The sequence below is a fragment of the Phyllobates terribilis genome, unplaced genomic scaffold (assembly GCF_046119375.1).
Source record: "Phyllobates terribilis strain yellow unplaced genomic scaffold, ASM4611937v1 Scaffold_13__5_contigs__length_258822181, whole genome shotgun sequence".
In the NCBI taxonomy this organism is placed as follows: domain Eukaryota; kingdom Metazoa; phylum Chordata; class Amphibia; order Anura; family Dendrobatidae; genus Phyllobates; species Phyllobates terribilis.
In genome coordinates this window covers 191,958,675-191,977,077 of record NW_027362773.1, presented here as the reverse complement: position 1 = coordinate 191,977,077, position 18,403 = coordinate 191,958,675, and the positions used below count along the sequence as shown (strand labels likewise).

General features: G+C 43.6%; 1 long non-coding RNA gene across 1 annotated transcript in view; it reads right to left on the bottom strand.

Moving 5' to 3' along the window:
* Positions 1–266: 266 nt before the first annotated feature.
* The window catches only part of LOC141174649 (uncharacterized), a 53,920-nt gene continuing 35,783 nt past the window's right edge, over positions 267–18,403 (bottom strand). The window contains exon 4 of the long non-coding RNA XR_012252931.1: positions 267–695. This is a non-coding gene — a long non-coding RNA (uncharacterized lncRNA). The remainder of the gene's footprint in view (positions 696–18,403) is intronic.

Here is an 18,403-nt window from a genome sequence, read left to right as displayed (position 1 = left end):
TGATGCTTACTTTCAATACCTCTACCTTTTCTTTTTCATGTCTTGAACAGTATTTATTGCGGTATCACAGAGTAAAACAATAGATATTTTCTCCACCTCCAATGCAGAATTCCACAATTCTCCTATTATCAATAATCAAGGTGCATTTGTACAAATGAAGGCGGAAACTAAAAACAAAATTAAAACTCACTTGCATCGTGCCTCAATTTGCCTTTCAAAGTCAAAATCCCGCAATCATCTCCAGCTTACCGACTGGTCCATGAGTTCTGCATTCATAAGAACAATGCTGCTCTGTACATGTATTTTGGCCTTGCTTCTGGCTGTCAATTCTTCAGCAGACAGTTTATCAAGCACATATTTAACTTCAAGTCTCCTGTTAATTTCAGTCCATGGCAGGGTCTTTGATCCCCCAGTGGGTCACACATTATAATACGCTGCTAAGTTAAACAAACAATAACAATAGTTTGGTACATTCTGTCGATTTCTGAGTCCTCTGGCATTTTCATCAAACATTATTTACAAGTGTCGGCCTCTCTCCTACACCTCTCCAGAGTTTCTTGTGTGTTTTTATATTTTCAAGGTTTATTTTTCTTCCTTATAACATTGTATCTTGGTGCCAACGTACAAAGCCAAGTTTAGCTTTTTGGAATTCAAAACAAATAGACTGCTGCCAAATTATAGTTCTACTGTATCACCTGCGAAAAAAAAGGGGGCAGAAATGTAACATGGGTGAATGCAAGGCCAGGTTAAAAGAGTTAAGACTTGGAGTTATTTGTTAACAGATCACACTCGGGAGACCACATCACTTTTATAGGGCCAAACATGCGGTAAGAGAAAGGGTGGTACACAACTAAATAGTTGTGGTAAGAGTTAACAGGACCACGACTAAATAGTAAACTGATGTTTGGGTGAAGAATAAGTTTGTCTCTCTAGATCTGCAATGTTTAACCTAGAAATTAGAAATATTATTGCAAAACTATAGAGATCTTGCATCTTTTTTTAGCACAAGTAGACCAAAATACACTTGTATATTATTGTTTAGGACCTCAAACGCTTTTGGCCATCCTCTTGATGTGAAAAAATAAAATTTTTCAACATAACTTAAGGGGGTCGTCCAGGTAATGTGATTGCAGACTTATGAATCCTCACAGCGCGCACTATACCCGCTGTCAGGATTCTCTGGTGCCAGCTGCAGGAGAAGGTGGACAAATAACTGTAAATGTGATTTGCATAATCCAGGCACATTTCGACTAGTCTCACATGTCTATTTGGCACGTGACACATATATGCAAATCCCATACTTTCAGTCACACCGCTTCCGTTCATGCCAGTGAGCACAGCGTGCACAGTGAGGATTCACAAGTCTGCAGTCATATAGAGTGACTGCAGACTTGAACCCCAAGCTTGGATAGCAGCTTTAAAGAGGATGAAGCACTGTAAAGTACACAAAAGGGTGTAAATCTTAAAAGAGTAGTTTTGAAGTGTTCTCAAACAGTCGGACCAATCTGGGAAATCAAGGAAAGCAAGTTCCAGCATTAGATTGATAGGGAGGATATATCCACTTAAAAAGAGTGGATAGCAATTTAGAAAGTATAAGAATCACGATAGTTACTGGACATGAGACTGGTATGTGCACCAAAATCGTTCTTCTCTACAGGTTTATCTAAGAAGACAAATCAAAACCTCTTCGCTATCTGCAGTCACCAAAAGAGAGAACCTAGTTTATTGCACCCAATAAGGGTACTTTATAAAGGGTATTATGCTCTTTTTATTGAATATCAGAGCACTGAAGCGGACAGGAATTTAGAAAATGAGTATAGCTCATTTAATGACATTTGCTCCCTTTAGACTAGTTTTCCTATTTTGTAAGACCCTTTTTAAACTTTTGCTATATAGTTGGAGCTATGTAATACCATATTGCAGCTCCAACTGCTATAAAAACATATTAAAGGGAATATGTCAGCAGGTTTTTACTAGTTAATCTGAGAGCAGTGTCAGAAGATGGACATATTGCCCTGTTCTCCCTTGAAGACATTAGTGCTGTGTATAATGTAAAGGGTAGTTTGTATAATGTCATGCATTATTGTGATGGTGATTTGTAATGTGAATTGTGAATAGGGTAAGAAAGAGTTAATGTTTGGGACTAGCCCATAGTGGCAGGGGAAAGTGCAATGCACAGAGACTGTTTCTTTTCTAAGATGGTTGCCGGACACATTGTGGATGGGAGATATATATCACAGAGGTGGATGTCTTTTGTGATGCAAACCTGGAGTAATTCTCTATTACACATAGTACTAAGAGGGGTTAATCGGCCATGACAGGCCGGGTTTCATGTGAGCAGCTAAAGAGAGGACAGGACAGCTTCTCACCATATCTCCACCCTTGGGTGTGGTTCACATTGTAAATTGGAACCTGTTTCTCTCACAGATAGTCTGTCTGTGGAGGTGTGCAGACCTCCTGGACGGTGTGCCTTTGCTAAAGGCCTGAGAAGCTGGACTATAACCCAAGTGGATGAACCCTCACTGTTATATGGACTCTTTATTTTATGTTTCACTTTATGCCAGACAAGGGATGTATTTAAGTTTTCCTGTGATGCAGTTTATAAGGAATTAAATAAACTAGCCAGACTTTTAAATAGAATCTCTAAAATAGAATTTTTTCCTGTAATACCTCATCCCGCTCCCAGTGAGTAGCATTATTATACCTTCTAAAACATCAGATAGGGCGTGGAGTGCATAGAGAAAGGACCTAAGGTCCATTGTGAGCAGTGACACATTCTTGGGTGTCCCTAAAGTAAGAGGAGATCGAATGAAAGAGATAGCGAGATCCGGAGCAGAAATGACTGAGAGAAAGAATGATCGATCAGAGATGGGTCCTGGGAAAGGACGCCTAGCGGAAAGGCCCAGCGTTTATAGCTCCTGAAGGAAACGGGCCTGGATAGGATCAAGTATGAATAGATTTTGCAGGGTGGGAGTTTCAGATTGTCAGCACTAGAGAAGATAAGTACCGGCCATACTGGCACCATAGCTTCCCTAAGGGGAGAGAAGATGTGGAACTTCAGGTCGAGTTAAGGACTCTTGCTAAACAGGACTAGAGTCGAGCTGGGTTGTGGTGAAGTAGTGAGAAACTGTGGATATTGAGGACAAAGTAGATAGAGAAAAGAGGAAAGGAGAACAATAGAGAAACAATGGAAGGAAACTGTGTCTTAAATACTTTGTGTTGTAAAAGAAATGTTCATAAGACTGTGTGCCCACTATCTCCTGTATATATTTTTCCCTACCAAGTTCCCGTTCAGTAAAAAGTTTATATTTGACTGGTGGTCTCCCTCATTGAACTATGAAACATCTGGTCCTGGTCTTCACGGGCGTAGCGCCCTCACAGCACAAGTCCTCACACACCCAGCCAGGACTTCCACTTTCATGTAACGTTTCAGGGTGTGTGTAAGAGACAAGTACCTTGCTCACGGCTACCGCCCCACATTACGTTACACTAGCATAATGTTGGGGCTGAGACTCTGATTCCAGCAATGTGTCACTTACTGGGCTGTGTATTGTTGTTTCTAAAAAATAGCAGATTAATCACTATAGGACTAGTAAATCTGCTGCCATGTAGCCTTCATATTCATGAGCTCTATATAACTACACTCCCCATCACTGGTTGGCAGCTTTCTGCCTATGCACAGCGAACACAGAAAGCAGCCGGGGATATACAGGGTTTAGCATTCAGAGAACTGCTATGTCAGCAGAGAAAACAATGATTTTATCAAAACTGTTGCAAGCAGCCCAGTAAGTGACACATCGCTAGAGTCAGGGTCTCTTCCCCTACATCATACTGCTCTCATATAACATAGTAAAAACCTGCTGACAGATTCCCTTGAAGAAATGAATCAGTGTAGAATGTTTGACCTAAGATGACATATTATAAAAAGTGGAAATTAAGTTGTACAAAGTTTTATAAAGTACAGTATTATTTAATATAGGTGATAAAAAGTGTTACATGTTTACTAAAGTTCTCTTTATTTGGGATTTACACAAAGTTCAGAAACAATTGGAAGAAAGTTTTCCTTGTCACTTTATATAAACCTAAATGATAAACTACTAGATTACAACATATACACCAAGAAGAAAACTTACTAGACATTTCTTTCCAAGGCATTCGGGCCAATATACGTGCACTTTATTGACTTGTCACTGACCAGACAACGGAAACAGAAAGTTACATCAATAATTATCTAATGAATACGCATTAGAAGGTCTCCGCATCAGTAGAGTCCAACTGTTACAAGATCATTAACAATATTCACAATTAACTTGCAAATGGGATGCTAACACGAAGCTTGGCATAGAGGAGAGATGATGCCCCAAGGCTTGTCCTACAATGAATATTTAGCTAGCTGGTACTTTGGCTTCATCGGATATTAAGCTGTAAATAATATAACTGAACCAAAGTTTGGCCACATTCTGCCATCTCTTGAGGTCAGCTAAATAATATATATAAGAATTTCAATAAAGTGCCATCCTTGGGACTTGCAAGATGCTGGACATGGGACATTCTGTAACTTTGGACCACTATTATACACCTGCTGGCTATATACATACATAGTGTGTACCTATCTGTTCCTCTAGGCTGGTGTTCCTCAACTCCGATCCTCAAGAACCACCAACAGGTCACGTTTTCAGGATCTCCTTAGTATTGCACAGGTGATGGAATTCTTGCCTGTTCAGGTGATACAATTATCTCCTGAGCAATACTAAGGAAATCCTGAAAGCAAGACCTCTTGGTGGCTCTTCAGGACGAGAGTTGGGGAACAATGCTCTAGGTGATGTTGGTTGAAATGGAGCCCATGTAGCATGACACATATGAATCAGCGTGACACTAAATGGGTTCTCTGGTGAAAATAAGTTATCATCAATCAATGACAGGTAATAACTTGTTGTTAAGTGGGGGTCCGACAGCTGGGGCCTGCATTAATTAGCAGAATAGAGAACTTTTATCCCTGTTTGTTAGAATGGAGCGGAAGTGTGCATGCTCCACCCAAGCTCCATTCCTTCCCAATAGGGCTGCCGAGTGTTGAGCTAAGTTTTTCCAGAAGCTCCACAGGGAATGAACGGAGTGGCAGTCGCCGATTAGACCTGGGATAAAAGTACTTTGTCGTAGAGAAGAAATTAAAATCCATAAATACATCTCCGGAGACGGGACATATCACCCTCACATTGAGAATATGGGATTAATTATAGCTGGGGAAGTGAGAAAGAGCTTAATTATAACTGGAGAAGAAAGAAACTAATTATAAATGGGGAAGTGAGAGGGAGCTGACACTTCAACCTCCATTGAAGTAGTGACACCCCACAGGAATCAGGTAATTACAACAGGAGATCGGCTAGAATTAGTTTATTCAGAGGTGGAGAAGTACACTTCCAAATCCCAATATTTATTGCTGACCACTGGCTCCAAAAGCGCTGCCCTAGTCTATTCCTGTCCCCCAGATTACCCTGGAAAGTGGAGACGCAAGGGTCACATGCCTTGCCATGCTCCTGACTTACCCTCATCTGTTCCGTCCCCCACCCAGAAAGGTGTAAGGTCGAAGTGTATAGAATAACACTAAACAAACAGACAAGGGAAGACAGACAAGGGAAGACAGACAGGGATAAATGAAAACTGCAATCATACAAAATACACTCTCCAAACAAAAGAATGAAACACAGGGGGAGGGTAAGGTAGGGGAAACCAAATAGGAGATGATGAGGATGAGCAAGCAAACAAACTCCCTGCAGAAATCTCCAGAACAACTCTCCAACCGCCAACTCCAAACACCGAAAAACGCTTCCAACTCTAAACCAGGCAGAATAAACTATCACTGGCAATTCTCAAGTGCCAGTGGCAAACATATATACCAGAGGGCAGTGTCCAACACAGAACAGCTGAAGCAATCTAGGATGGAGAGCTCCAGGAGATCACCTGAACTGATAAACCCTAGCAATGCCAGAGCAAAGAAAACCTGCACTGTTTAGTATGATGGTGAAGAAGTTCTAACCAGTGCAGGAGTTCGGGTAACCAGACGCCGCGATCATCTGCCCCCTGTCTGTCGCAGTATCCCTGTGGAATCCAGACACCTCTCACCCATCCAACCAGTACTCTGTTTAGCACTGAAGAGAGGCAAAAATCCCACAACAGCTGTCTGCAGATGAATGTCTTTTCCTTTCGGAGAAGACTCTAGTTTGTTTAAATATTTTAACTCATTTGGCAAGGTTCATTAAAGAGTTGGATATTGACTTATAGGGTAGCTACTACCAAAGTCAGCTTTTTACCTCTTGAAGAAGAGATAACTTGAATATCTGTCCTGTTTAACACCCTAGAGAACACACCATCTGGAGTTCTCCAAAAGTAGAACCAGTACCCCTTGGAACTGTCTGAACTATTGGCACGTAAGATGATGTAGCCCAGTTGGAGTCGCTTGTTGCTCCTCTAGTCCATTGTTTCGAAAGATCCTCGATTCTTACAAAAATTTATGTCTATGCTTCAATCAAGCTAATAATGTACAATCAGTGGGACTGTAAAACTATTGTGACCATTATCTCTAAAACAAAGTGGCAGTGGCACTAGGAAAGTGGCGAGCTTCTATATCTCCTTCCAACTCAGCTAACCCTTTTTCAAAGACTTTAGTAGACCGACCATGTGTCCTCCCAAAAAAAAAGTGTAGCACCCTGAGGATTCGGCTGCTACAGGGGTATTGCACCTCAACCCAGAGGTGTGATATTCCACTCCCGGGTAAGGATGGAGTGTGGAACTGAGCTCAGTTAGCTGCATGCACTACACACATCCCATTTCCGAGGAACAGACCGATGGTACTCCCACTAGAGAAATGTGCAGGTACAACAGTGTCTGTTCCTGGCTGGAGTGGGAGGGGGGTGGAACATCCCAGTAGTGTAGGGGCAGATAGGGGGAGCAGCCTGGGTAAAGCTAGGAGCTCATTGGGTGCTGGTCACCTGAGCTCATACATAGAGGGAGTATATAAGGTGGGCACCATCTTAGGACAGGGTCTTTTGCAGAGTGAGGTCAGTCTTTTGCAGAGTGAGGTCAGTCTTTTGCAGAGTGAGGTCAGTCTGTCAGAGCAGAGGAGAAGAGCAGCTCCAAGGCCCAGAGAGAGAGAGGAGAAAGAAAGACCCAGAGGGGGAGAAAGAAGGAACTCCAAGAGCCCAAATTAGACCAGAGGGTGAAGAGTTGGCAACAGGGTACCGGATCCCAAGCTGGCAGAGGCTACAGCACACCTTAGCCAGGAACCGGAGGTCGTGGGCAGGACCGATCTGCCACGATCACCCACTAAATCCACCCGGAAGGCAGACCAGGAATAGGGTCAGGGAACCCAGAGACAAGGGTTTACCACCAAGAGGCCCGAGGGAGCCGGACATAGGTGGATCCCTGGTGGGGAAGGCCAGAGAAGAGGACAGGACAGAAAGGGAGCTCAGGACCACGCTCCAGAATCACCTGGGGGTTGGCCGAGTCCAGGACCTGGTGGACGCAGCACGGCTCGGGTGGTCACTTAAGGCCGGAGTGACCAGAACAACTGCAGTAAGTAAACAAACCCTGAACTGCACAGCCCGACTCTGAGTCTCATTTCCATCCCCGCTGCACCACCACAACCCCCATCCTCTGCAACTGACCCCCTGAGGCTATACCCCTCCCGTTGGGGGTTATACTACCTAAGCTGCACTCACATCATCAGCCTCAGTGGACCCTGCTGCAGCGGCGGCCGTATTGACCGCAATTCAACGGGTGGCGTAGTCGACATAAAAGAACACTAATAACATCTGTAAGGACTGCCACACACTGAGTTTGACACCCTGGGCACGGACCGGGTCACAGCCACTCGGAGACTACAACCCCCATCTGATCCGGCTCCGGGTATCCCTAACAACACTGGCCCAGGGGGCGCGTCAACTTTGGCGTAGTCGGCAGGATAACGTGCCCGCAACAACCGGGTACTGCGTGCCTGAAGAAAAGTTCACCGTTACCTCAAAAAGAAGTCTCCCGCCGGTTCCGGAGGGTCCCCGCCAACGGACCCCATCACAGGTCGTTTCCCGCCGGTTGTCCGCCATTTGCAGCTTTTTCCCGCCATCCATGGAGTTTCCCGCCACTGGGAGACGATTCCCGCCATTTCCAAAGATTTCCCGCCTTGGAAGAGCGGACGCCATTATGGGCGTGCCAGAGGGTGGCAAAAGGCCACCTCCCATCGTGGGCCAGGTCGAAGAATGGCGCCAAAAGCGGAAACCGCGCCCACCAACAGAGACTGTGATGCTGGAAGTGTCCATCAGCGTAAGAGAACTGCCCCTGGAACTGAAGCTGCCCCGGGACCACCCTCGATGGGGGCGGAGACAGAACAAGAGAACAAAGATGGGTGTCGCCTGGAGCAGTCTGGAGAGAGCGCACCCGGAGACAAGACGTCTGGAGGGAGAGTCAGGCAGCACCGACCCAGTGGTCAGGAGCCTGTTGCAGGTCGCCACTCCAGAAGGCCTGCTGGAGATCCTAGCACAGCTCCCCAGAGACCGGGAGTGTGCACAGACCGCGCTGGAGGGCCTCGCACGGAGGATGGCCCGGGTGCAACGAGAGACGTTGGCGGAGTGGAGCCGAGAGATGGCCCAGCAGACCGAGACTCGTCAGCGGAGCACGCCACCCGAGACGAGGAGACAGACCGCCTCTGAGGATGGCGCAGGAGGACTGAAGGCCGGAGACGGCGCCAAGAAGGGAGCCGAACGAATGGAGGCAGGTAAAGGGGACGTCACTACCCCGAGCCGGGAAACCGCGTGCCTGCCCCAGCTCCCCGTCGCAGAGCCCGAAGTACCCCCTGCCGTGCCCGTCGCTGCAACGTCACCGCCGCAGACTAGGCCTCAAACGGAAGCCGCGACCCCTGTGACGTCACACGCCTCGACCCCGAGCGTGGCCAAGCAGGAAGTACCATCGGCCTGGTCGCAAGGCCTAGTACCTCCGGGCGCCGCAATACCAACAGCGCCCCCTACCTCCGCGGAGCCACCGGCCTGGTCGCAAGGCCGAGTAACCACGGGCGCCGCCGTTCTTACGGTGCCCTTTGCCTTTAGGGTGCCCCAAGCCTGGTCGCAAGGCCTGGTCGACCCGGGCGCCACTACCATCAACGCGCCCTCAACATCTAGAGTGCCGCACCTGGGTGAAAATCTATTTGCCCAGCATACGTGCCCGGATGGGCAGCCCTTCATATGGCCCCAGGAGTACATTCAGCTGGAACTCCAGAGAGCAAGACCCCTAGACGAGCCCCTGATTCCGGCTCCGAAGCCTGTAAAGAGGACCTCGCCCCCGCTGGAGGAGGAGCTGCGGTGTGAGGAGGAGCAAGAGGACCCGGACGGGTCTGAAACTGAAACTGACCAACAAGAAAGAGCAGGAGGACGCCGTCGTTGAGTACGGTAGTGAAGAGACTGTATATAGTTACCCGTAAGGGTACCAAAAACTGTTGCTGCTATTATAGTCCCCGTTGGGACAAGAGTGAACTGTTAACCCCGTGTGTCCCTATTCCCACTGACCGAGGACTGAGAGCGGTCAATCCTCCCTAATACCTGGCCGAGGACTGAGAGCGGCCATATTCCCTTGTATATAGTTGCGCTTCCTAAAGCGCCCCCTACCGGTTTTATAGGAAACCGTGTTTCTTCAAGAGACTGTCGCACTTTACCCGGTCACAAGTTGCACCGTGACCGGAGGAACCAGAAACAAGAATGTTTATATGAAAAGTTTATTGCTGCTGATGATGTTTTACATGTTTTCTATGTTTATGTTTATGAAAAAAAATGTATGTTTGTGGATGTTTATATCTTGCAGCCCGAGGACGTGCTGTGATTTACCAGGGGGGAATGTAGCACCCTGAGGATTCGGCTGCTACAGGGGTATTGCACCTCAACCCAGAGGTGTGATATTCCACTCCCGGGTAAGGATGGAGTGTGGAACTGAGCTCAGTTAGCTGCATGCACTACACACATCCCATTTCCGAGGAACAGACCGATGGTACTCCCACTAGAGAAATGTGCAGGTACAACAGTGTCTGTTCCTGGCTGGAGTGGGAGGGGGGTGGAACATCCCAGTAGTGTAGGGGCAGATAGGGGGAGCAGCCTGGGTAAAGCTAGGAGCTCATTGGGTGCTGGTCACCTGAGCTCATACATAGAGGGAGTATATAAGGTGGGCACCATCTTAGGACAGGGTCTTTTGCAGAGTGAGGTCAGTCTTTTGCAGAGTGAGGTCAGTCTTTTGCAGAGTGAGGTCAGTCTGTCAGAGCAGAGGAGAAGAGCAGCTCCAAGGCCCAGAGAGAGAGAGGAGAAAGAAAGACCCAGAGGGGGAGAAAGAAGGAACTCCAAGAGCCCAAATTAGACCAGAGGGTGAAGAGTTGGCAACAGGGTACCGGATCCCAAGCTGGCAGAGGCTACAGCACACCTTAGCCAGGAACCGGAGGTCGTGGGCAGGACCGATCTGCCACGATCACCCACTAAATCCACCCGGAAGGCAGACCAGGAATAGGGTCAGGGAACCCAGAGACAAGGGTTTACCACCAAGAGGCCCGAGGGAGCCGGACATAGGTGGATCCCTGGTGGGGAAGGCCAGAGAAGAGGACAGGACAGAAAGGGAGCTCAGGACCACGCTCCAGAATCACCTGGGGGTTGGCCGAGTCCAGGACCTGGTGGACGCAGCACGGCTCGGGTGGTCACTTAAGGCCGGAGTGACCAGAACAACTGCAGTAAGTAAACAAACCCTGAACTGCACAGCCCGACTCTGAGTCTCATTTCCATCCCCGCTGCACCACCACAACCCCCATCCTCTGCAACTGACCCCCTGAGGCTATACCCCTCCCGTTGGGGGTTATACTACCTAAGCTGCACTCACATCATCAGCCTCAGTGGACCCTGCTGCAGCGGCGGCCGTATTGACCGCAATTCAATGGGTGGCGTAGTCGACATAAAAGAACACTAATAACATCTGTAAGGACTGCCACACACTGAGTTTGACACCCTGGGCACGGACCGGGTCACAGCCACTCGGAGACTACAACCCCCATCTGATCCGGCTCCGGGTATCCCTAACAACACTGGCCCAGGGGGCGCGTCAAAAGCATGGTGGAGAAAAAGTAATGGGGTGCAAGTGGCTCTACATTCTAATGATCAGCGGGAGTCAGAGTGGTTGGATCCCATTGATCAGACACCAATGTCTTTCTTGAGACGCCCTCTTTAAATAATTTCTACAGTTTTCAAGACATAAGTTGTTCCCTCGAAAGGTGGGGAAATTAAATCTAAATGGCTTCACGGAGCACATAATAAATTCAGCAAAGTGCAGAAAATAGTATAATAAATGTAGATGTCACTAATCGTCACACTAGATTTTAAGTGGCAGCAGAGGTCTCCAGTGGCCTTTCCAGCCGAATCATACACCAACTAATCTAAATTTAATTAAAACTATCCATTTAATTTCGTTTACTGGAAGAACAGTCATCTGTTAAATATGCTCCACACTCACACATACCTAAAAAAAGAAAAAATTAAAGAAAGAAACCATTAACTCTGTAATGCTCCCCTTCCTTGATTAGACTGTCTTTTGGGGAAATATAATTAAAAAGCTTTGATAAAAATGTATGGTAACATCGATCAAGAGGCTGCAGCTCCTCGGATTATAGATCATGGATAAAGAATGGAAAGTTTAGTGGCATTAAAAGTTATGAAGACAATCAGAATGGAGAGTCACAGAATCCAAAGTTATTTATTAAGGAGAATCCATAACCTGACAATTCTCATCAGACAGAAATCTGTAAAGTGTTATAAGGCCATTTACACACAGGTGTTATCTGTCTATTTATCTATTTATTACACCTCTATCTACCTATCTCAATCTTTCTCAAACAATAGAGAAAAATGAAGTAGCACAAGATGCAAAAAAAAATGCTAAAATTAAAAAAAAAAAAAAAACTGACGGTGCAAGCATTCTGGACTAACAATCCCATAATCCGTCAAATATACAATATAAAGATGAAAAGAGGCAGCACTCCATTAATAAGAGAAAAGTGTGGACTTTATTAGCTCATGTGGCGACGTTTCGGTCCCATCACAGGCTAGAGAAAGGTTCTGTGAAAGGACCAAAATGTCACCACATGAGCTAATAAAGTCCACACTTTTCTCTTATTAATGGAGTGCTGCCTCTTTTCATCTTTATCTATCTATCTATCTATCTATCAATCTACCTATCTCTATAATCTATTATCTATCTGTCCCATCTACCTCCTATCTATCTATTATCTATGTCTATCCATTTATCTATCATCTATTATCTATCTATCAATCTATCCATTTATATATCATCTATTATCTATCTATCTATCTATTATCTATTATCTATATGTCTATCCATTTATCTATCTATCCCTATCTATCTATCCATTTATCTATTATCTATCTATCTATCTATCTATCTATCTATCCATTTATCTATTATCTATCTATTATCTATCTATCCATTTATCTATTATCTATCTATCCATTTATCTATTATCTATCTATCTATCTATCTATCTATCTATCCATTTATCTATTATCTATCTATTATCTGTCTATCTATCTATCCATTTATCTATTATCTATCTATTATCTATCTATCTATCTATCTATCCATTTATCTATATATATATATATATTATATATATATCCATTTATCTATTATCTATCTATATATTATCTATCTATCTATCATCTATCTATTATCTATCCATTTATCTATTTTCTATCTATTATCTATCTATTATCTATCTATCCATTTATCTATTATCTATCTATCCATTTATCTATTATCTATCTATCTATCTATTATCTATCTATCCATTTATCTATCATTTATCTATTATCCATCTATCCATTTATCTATCATCTATCTATTATCTATCTATCATCTATCTATCCATTTATCTATTATCTATCTATCATCTATTATCTATCTATCTATCTATCTATCATCTATCTATTATCTATCTATATATTATCTATCATCTATCTATATATCTATTTATCTATTATCTATCTATAATCTATCTATTATCTATCTATTATCTATCTATCTATCTATTATCTATCTATCATCTATCTATCATCTATCTATTTATCTATTTCATATCTATCTATCTATCTATGGACAGCACGGTGACTCAGTGGTTAGCACTGCAGCTTTGCAGCTCTGGCGTCCTGGGTTCCAACCCCACCAAGGACAACATCTACAAGGAGTTTGTATGTTCTCCTGTGTTTGCGTGGGTTTCCTCCGGGTTCTCTATTTTCCTCACACAAAGACATACTGATAGGGAATGTAGATTGTGAGCCCCAATGGGGACAGCGTTGATAATGAATCTAAAGAGCTGCGGAATATGATAGCGCTATATAAGCAAAGCATAATAAATAAATGATTTATTTGAATATCTATATCTATCCATATCTATCTATTTCAAATACAAAGAAGCTGTATAGGCAGAACCAAATACACGTTATCAACCTATCAATAGGACAGATGATAACTTGCTGATCAGTAGAGATCCGACCATAGGGACTCTCGTCGATCCTTAAAATGGAGTTCTGCAGAGCCCCATCTGAATGGACCAGTGGCCGAGCATTCACTCCTTTCTCTCCATTCATTCTGCTCCATTCCTGAGACTGCCGTAAACACTGATTATAGCACTCGGTTTTTTCTGGCAGTCTCATAGAGCAAGAATGAAGCGATGGTGCATGCTTGACCACCGCTCCATTCATATGGCGCTGATATTAATAGGTAGGGAAGGGCCATGGATATTGGCCCCTTCCCACCTATTAAGACCAGCCACCCCAGAAATGGTGCATCAATTAGATGTGCCAATTCTGGGGCTTAGCCTCGGCTCTTCCCGATTGCCCTGGTGCATTGGCAATCGGGGTAATGGTTTTGGGGTTGATATCAGCTGTGTAATGTCGACTGACATTAAGCCCTTGGTTACTTACTCAGTAAATAGAAAGAAGAAAACACACAGAAAAAAAATCTTTATTTGAAAAAAATACACAGAAAAAAATCTTTGTTTGAAAAAAAATTCCCAACAACTTCCCTCTTTCCCATATTTATTAAAAAAATAATAATGATAACAATCCAGGTCAATGCTGTGCTCTGCGAGACCCAGCTGATGTGAACCAAGGTGACGTCAGTAAGGTTATCTTAGTTCACAGCGTTCAGTTCTCACGAGAGCAGAGCAGCTGCGAACTGAGGTGACCTTACTGATGTCACCTCAGCTCACAGCGGCCGGTTTTCGTGAGGGCATCACAAATGTCGGACTAATGAACGACTGAGAGTCTGGCACTCAGCACTCCAGCGCTCATCAGTCCAGCACTTGCACTGCCCTCGTGAAAATCAGCAGTGGTTGTGGTGAACTGAACTGAGGCCCATTAGGTTACCAGATTTCACAGCCACCGGGTCTCCCAGCAGCTGTGAGGCCCATAAACCCTAAGGTAGCCTTTAAGGGAGACTTTAAGGTTACTGGAGTTTCCAGCTGCTGGAACACCTGAAGGCTGTGAACTAAGGTTACCAGAGGTGTTCTCAGCGCCGTCCTACTCACTGCGGTCACCGCTCTGCTTCTCCTCGTGTCAGGCTATCTCACTGGGTTGCTTCTTTCAGCACTCCAGCACAGATGCATCTTTCTGCTGTCTCCACCAGGCTATAAGGAGGCGAGACCAGACTCTGGAGGAATTTAACCCTGCTGTATCCTGCAAAGTTCTGCTTCCCTTGCCTATTCTCAGCCAGCAAGGGATATGTTAGGGAGCTCCTCCCTCCACTCCTTGCCTGAGCTTTGCTTCTAGTTGCTGTTTGCTCCAGTGCTCTGTCAAGGTGTTCTATTGTTCTCACCATCCTGTTACCGACCCGGCTTGTATAATCACCCTACCTGATCTCTCTTCTCCTGACTTCGGCTTTGTATTCTGACCCTGTGCTTTTTTTTTAAGTTTGCTCCATATTAATGCTATATATGTGTTACCATACCATCTATGTCCCCTATGACTTTGGTAACAAAGAAAATGAAGGCACTTCCACTACAAAAACTAGGTGTGAACAGGTGCTTACTAAGAGCAGCTACCTCCATATATAATGAACAAATAAAGTAGCACACTGTAACACTGAGTATATAGATGTGAAATATGAAATATGAATAGCATAACTGCTGTAAAAAATAGAAATAAATGAAAAATTTTTTTGAAAATTTTTTTTAGCGCATGAAATATGAAGTATGGAAAATGAATAGCATTACTGCTGTAAATAAATGAGAAATCTTAGCGCATAAATTGGCCAATTCATGTGTACCTGACAGCCGCGGTAAGGCGTTTCTCGATGTCAGGACCTACCAATGTGAATACCTCTCTAAGAGACCTCCGTCTGCTTATGTGTGGGAAAGACAGATCCTGATGCATTTAAAACCACCTGCGGCATGGGGGTGGGGGTGGAGTGCTCAGTCAACGCTAAATCTAGTAACAAAGAAAATGACGGCACTTCCACTACAAAAACTAGGTGTGAACAGGTGCTTACTAAGAGCAGCTACCTCCATATATAATGAACAAATAAAGTAGCACACTGTAACACTGAGTATATAGATGTGAAATATGAAATATGAATAGCATAACTGCTGTAAAAAATAGAAATAAATGAAAAAATTTTTTGAAAATTTTTTTTAGCGCATGAAATATGAAGTATGGAAAATGAATAGCATTACTGCTGTAAATAAATGAGAAATCTTAGCGCATAAATTGGCCAATTCATGTGTACCTGACAGCCGCGGTAAGGCGTTTCTCGATGTCAGGACCTACCAATGTGAATACCTCTCTAAGAGACCTCCGTCTGCTTATGTGTGGGAAAGACAGATCCTGATGCATTTAAAACCACCTGCGGCATGGGGGTGGGGGTGGAGTGCTCAGTCAACGCTAAATCTAGTAACAAAGAAAATGACGGCACTTCCACTACAAAAACTAGGTGTGAACAGGTGCTGCAGTAAAGCTATTCATTTTCCATACTTCATATTTCATGCGCTAAAAAAAAATTTTCAAAAAAATTTTTCATTTATTTCTATTTTTTACAGCAGTTATGCTATTCATATTTCATATTTCACATCTATATACTCAGTGTTACAGTGTGCTACTTTATTTGTTCATTATATATGGAGGTAGCTGCTCTTAGTAAGCACCTGTTCACACCTAGTTTTTGTAGTGGAAGTTACGTCATTTTCTTTGTTACTAGATTTAGCGTTGACTGAGCACTCCACCCCCACCCCCATGCCGCAGGTGGTTTTAAATGCATCAGGATCTGTCTTTCCCACACATAAGCAGACGGAGGTCTCTTAGAGAGGTATTCACATTGGTAGGTCCTGACATCGAGAAACGCCTTACCGCGGCTGTCAGGTACACATGAATTGGCCAATTTATGCGCTAAGATTTCTCATTATTTACAGCAGTAATGCTATTCATTTTCCATACTTCATATTTCATGCGCTAAAAAAAAAAAAATTTCAAAAAAATTTTTCATTTATTTCTATTTTTTACAGCAGTTATGCTATTCATATTTCATATTTCACATCTATATACTCAGTGTTACAGTGTGCTACTTTATTTGTTCATTATATATGGAGGTAGCTGCTCTTAGTAAGCACCTGTTCACACCTAGTTTTTGTAGTGGAAGTGCCGTCATTTTCTTTGTTACTAGATTTAGCGTTGACTGAGCACTCCACCCCCACCCCCATGCCGCAGGTGGTTTTAAATGCATCAGGATCTGTCTTTCCCACACATAAGCAGACGGAGGTCTCTTAGAGAGGTATTCACATTGGTAGGTCCTGACATCGAGAAACGCCATACCGCGGCTGTCAGGTACACATGAATTGGCCAATTTATGCGCTAAGATTTCTCATTTATTTACAGCAGTAATGCTATTCATTTTCCATACTTCATATTTCATGCGCTAAAAAAAAAATTTTTCAAAAAAATTTTTCATTTATTTCTATTTTTTACAGCAGTTATGCTATTCATATTTCATATTTCACATCTATATACTCAGTGTTACAGTGTGCTACTTTATTTGTTCATTATATATGGAGGTAGCTGCTCTTAGTAAGCACCTGTTCACACCTAGTTTTTGTAGTGGAAGTGCCGTCATTTTCTTTGTTACTAGATTTAGCGTTGACTGAGCACTCCACCCCCACCCCCATGCCGCAGGTGGTTTTAAATGCATCAGGATCTGTCTTTCCCACACATAAGCAGACGGAGGTCTCTTAGAGAGGTATTCACATTGGTAGGTCCTGACATCGAGAAACGCCTTACCGCGGCTGTCAGGTACACATGAATTGGCCAATTTATGCGCTAAGATTTCTCATTTATTTACAGCAGTAATGCTATTCATTTTCCATACTTCATATTTCATGCGCTAAAAAAAATTTTCAAAAACATTTTTCATTTATTTCTATTTTTTACAGCAGTTATGCTATTCATATTTCATATTTCACATCTATATACTCAGTGTTACAGTGTGCTACTTTATTTGTTCATTATATATGGAGGTAGCTGCTCTTAGTAAGCACCTGTTCACACCTAGTTTTTGTAGTGGAAGTGCCGTCATTTTCTTTGTTACTAGATTTAGCGTTGACTGAGCACTCCACCCCCACCCACATGCCGCAGGTGGTTTTAAATGCATCAGGATCTGTCTTTCCCACACATAAGCAGACGGAGGTCTCTTAGAGAGGTATTCACATTGGTAGGTCCTGACATCGAGAAACGCCTTACCGCGGCTGTCAGGTACACATGAATTGGCCAATTTATGCGCTAAGATTTCTCATTTATTTACAGCAGTAATGCTATTCATTTTCCATACTTCATATTTCATGCGCTAAAAAAAAAATTTTTCAAAAAAATTTTTCATTTATTTCTATTTTTTACAGCAGTTATGCTATTCATATTTCATATTTCACATCTATATACTCAGTGTTACAGTGTGCTACTTTATTTGTTCATTATATATGGAGGTAGCTGCTCTTAGTAAGCACCTGTTCACACCTAGTTTTTGTAGTGGAAGTGCCGTCATTTTCTTTGTTACTAGATTTAGCATTGACTGAGCACTCCACCCCCACCCCCATGCCGCAGGTGGTTTTAAATGCATCAGGATCTGTCTTTCCCACACATAAGCAGACGGAGGTCTCTTAGAGAGGTATTCACATTGGTAGGTCCTGACATCGAGAAACGCCTTACCGCGGCTATCAGGTACACATGAATTGGCCAATTTATGCGCTAAGATTTCTCATTTATTTACAGCAGTAATGCTATTCATTTTCCATACTTCATATTTCATGCGCTAAAAAAAAAATTTTTCAAAAAAATTTTTC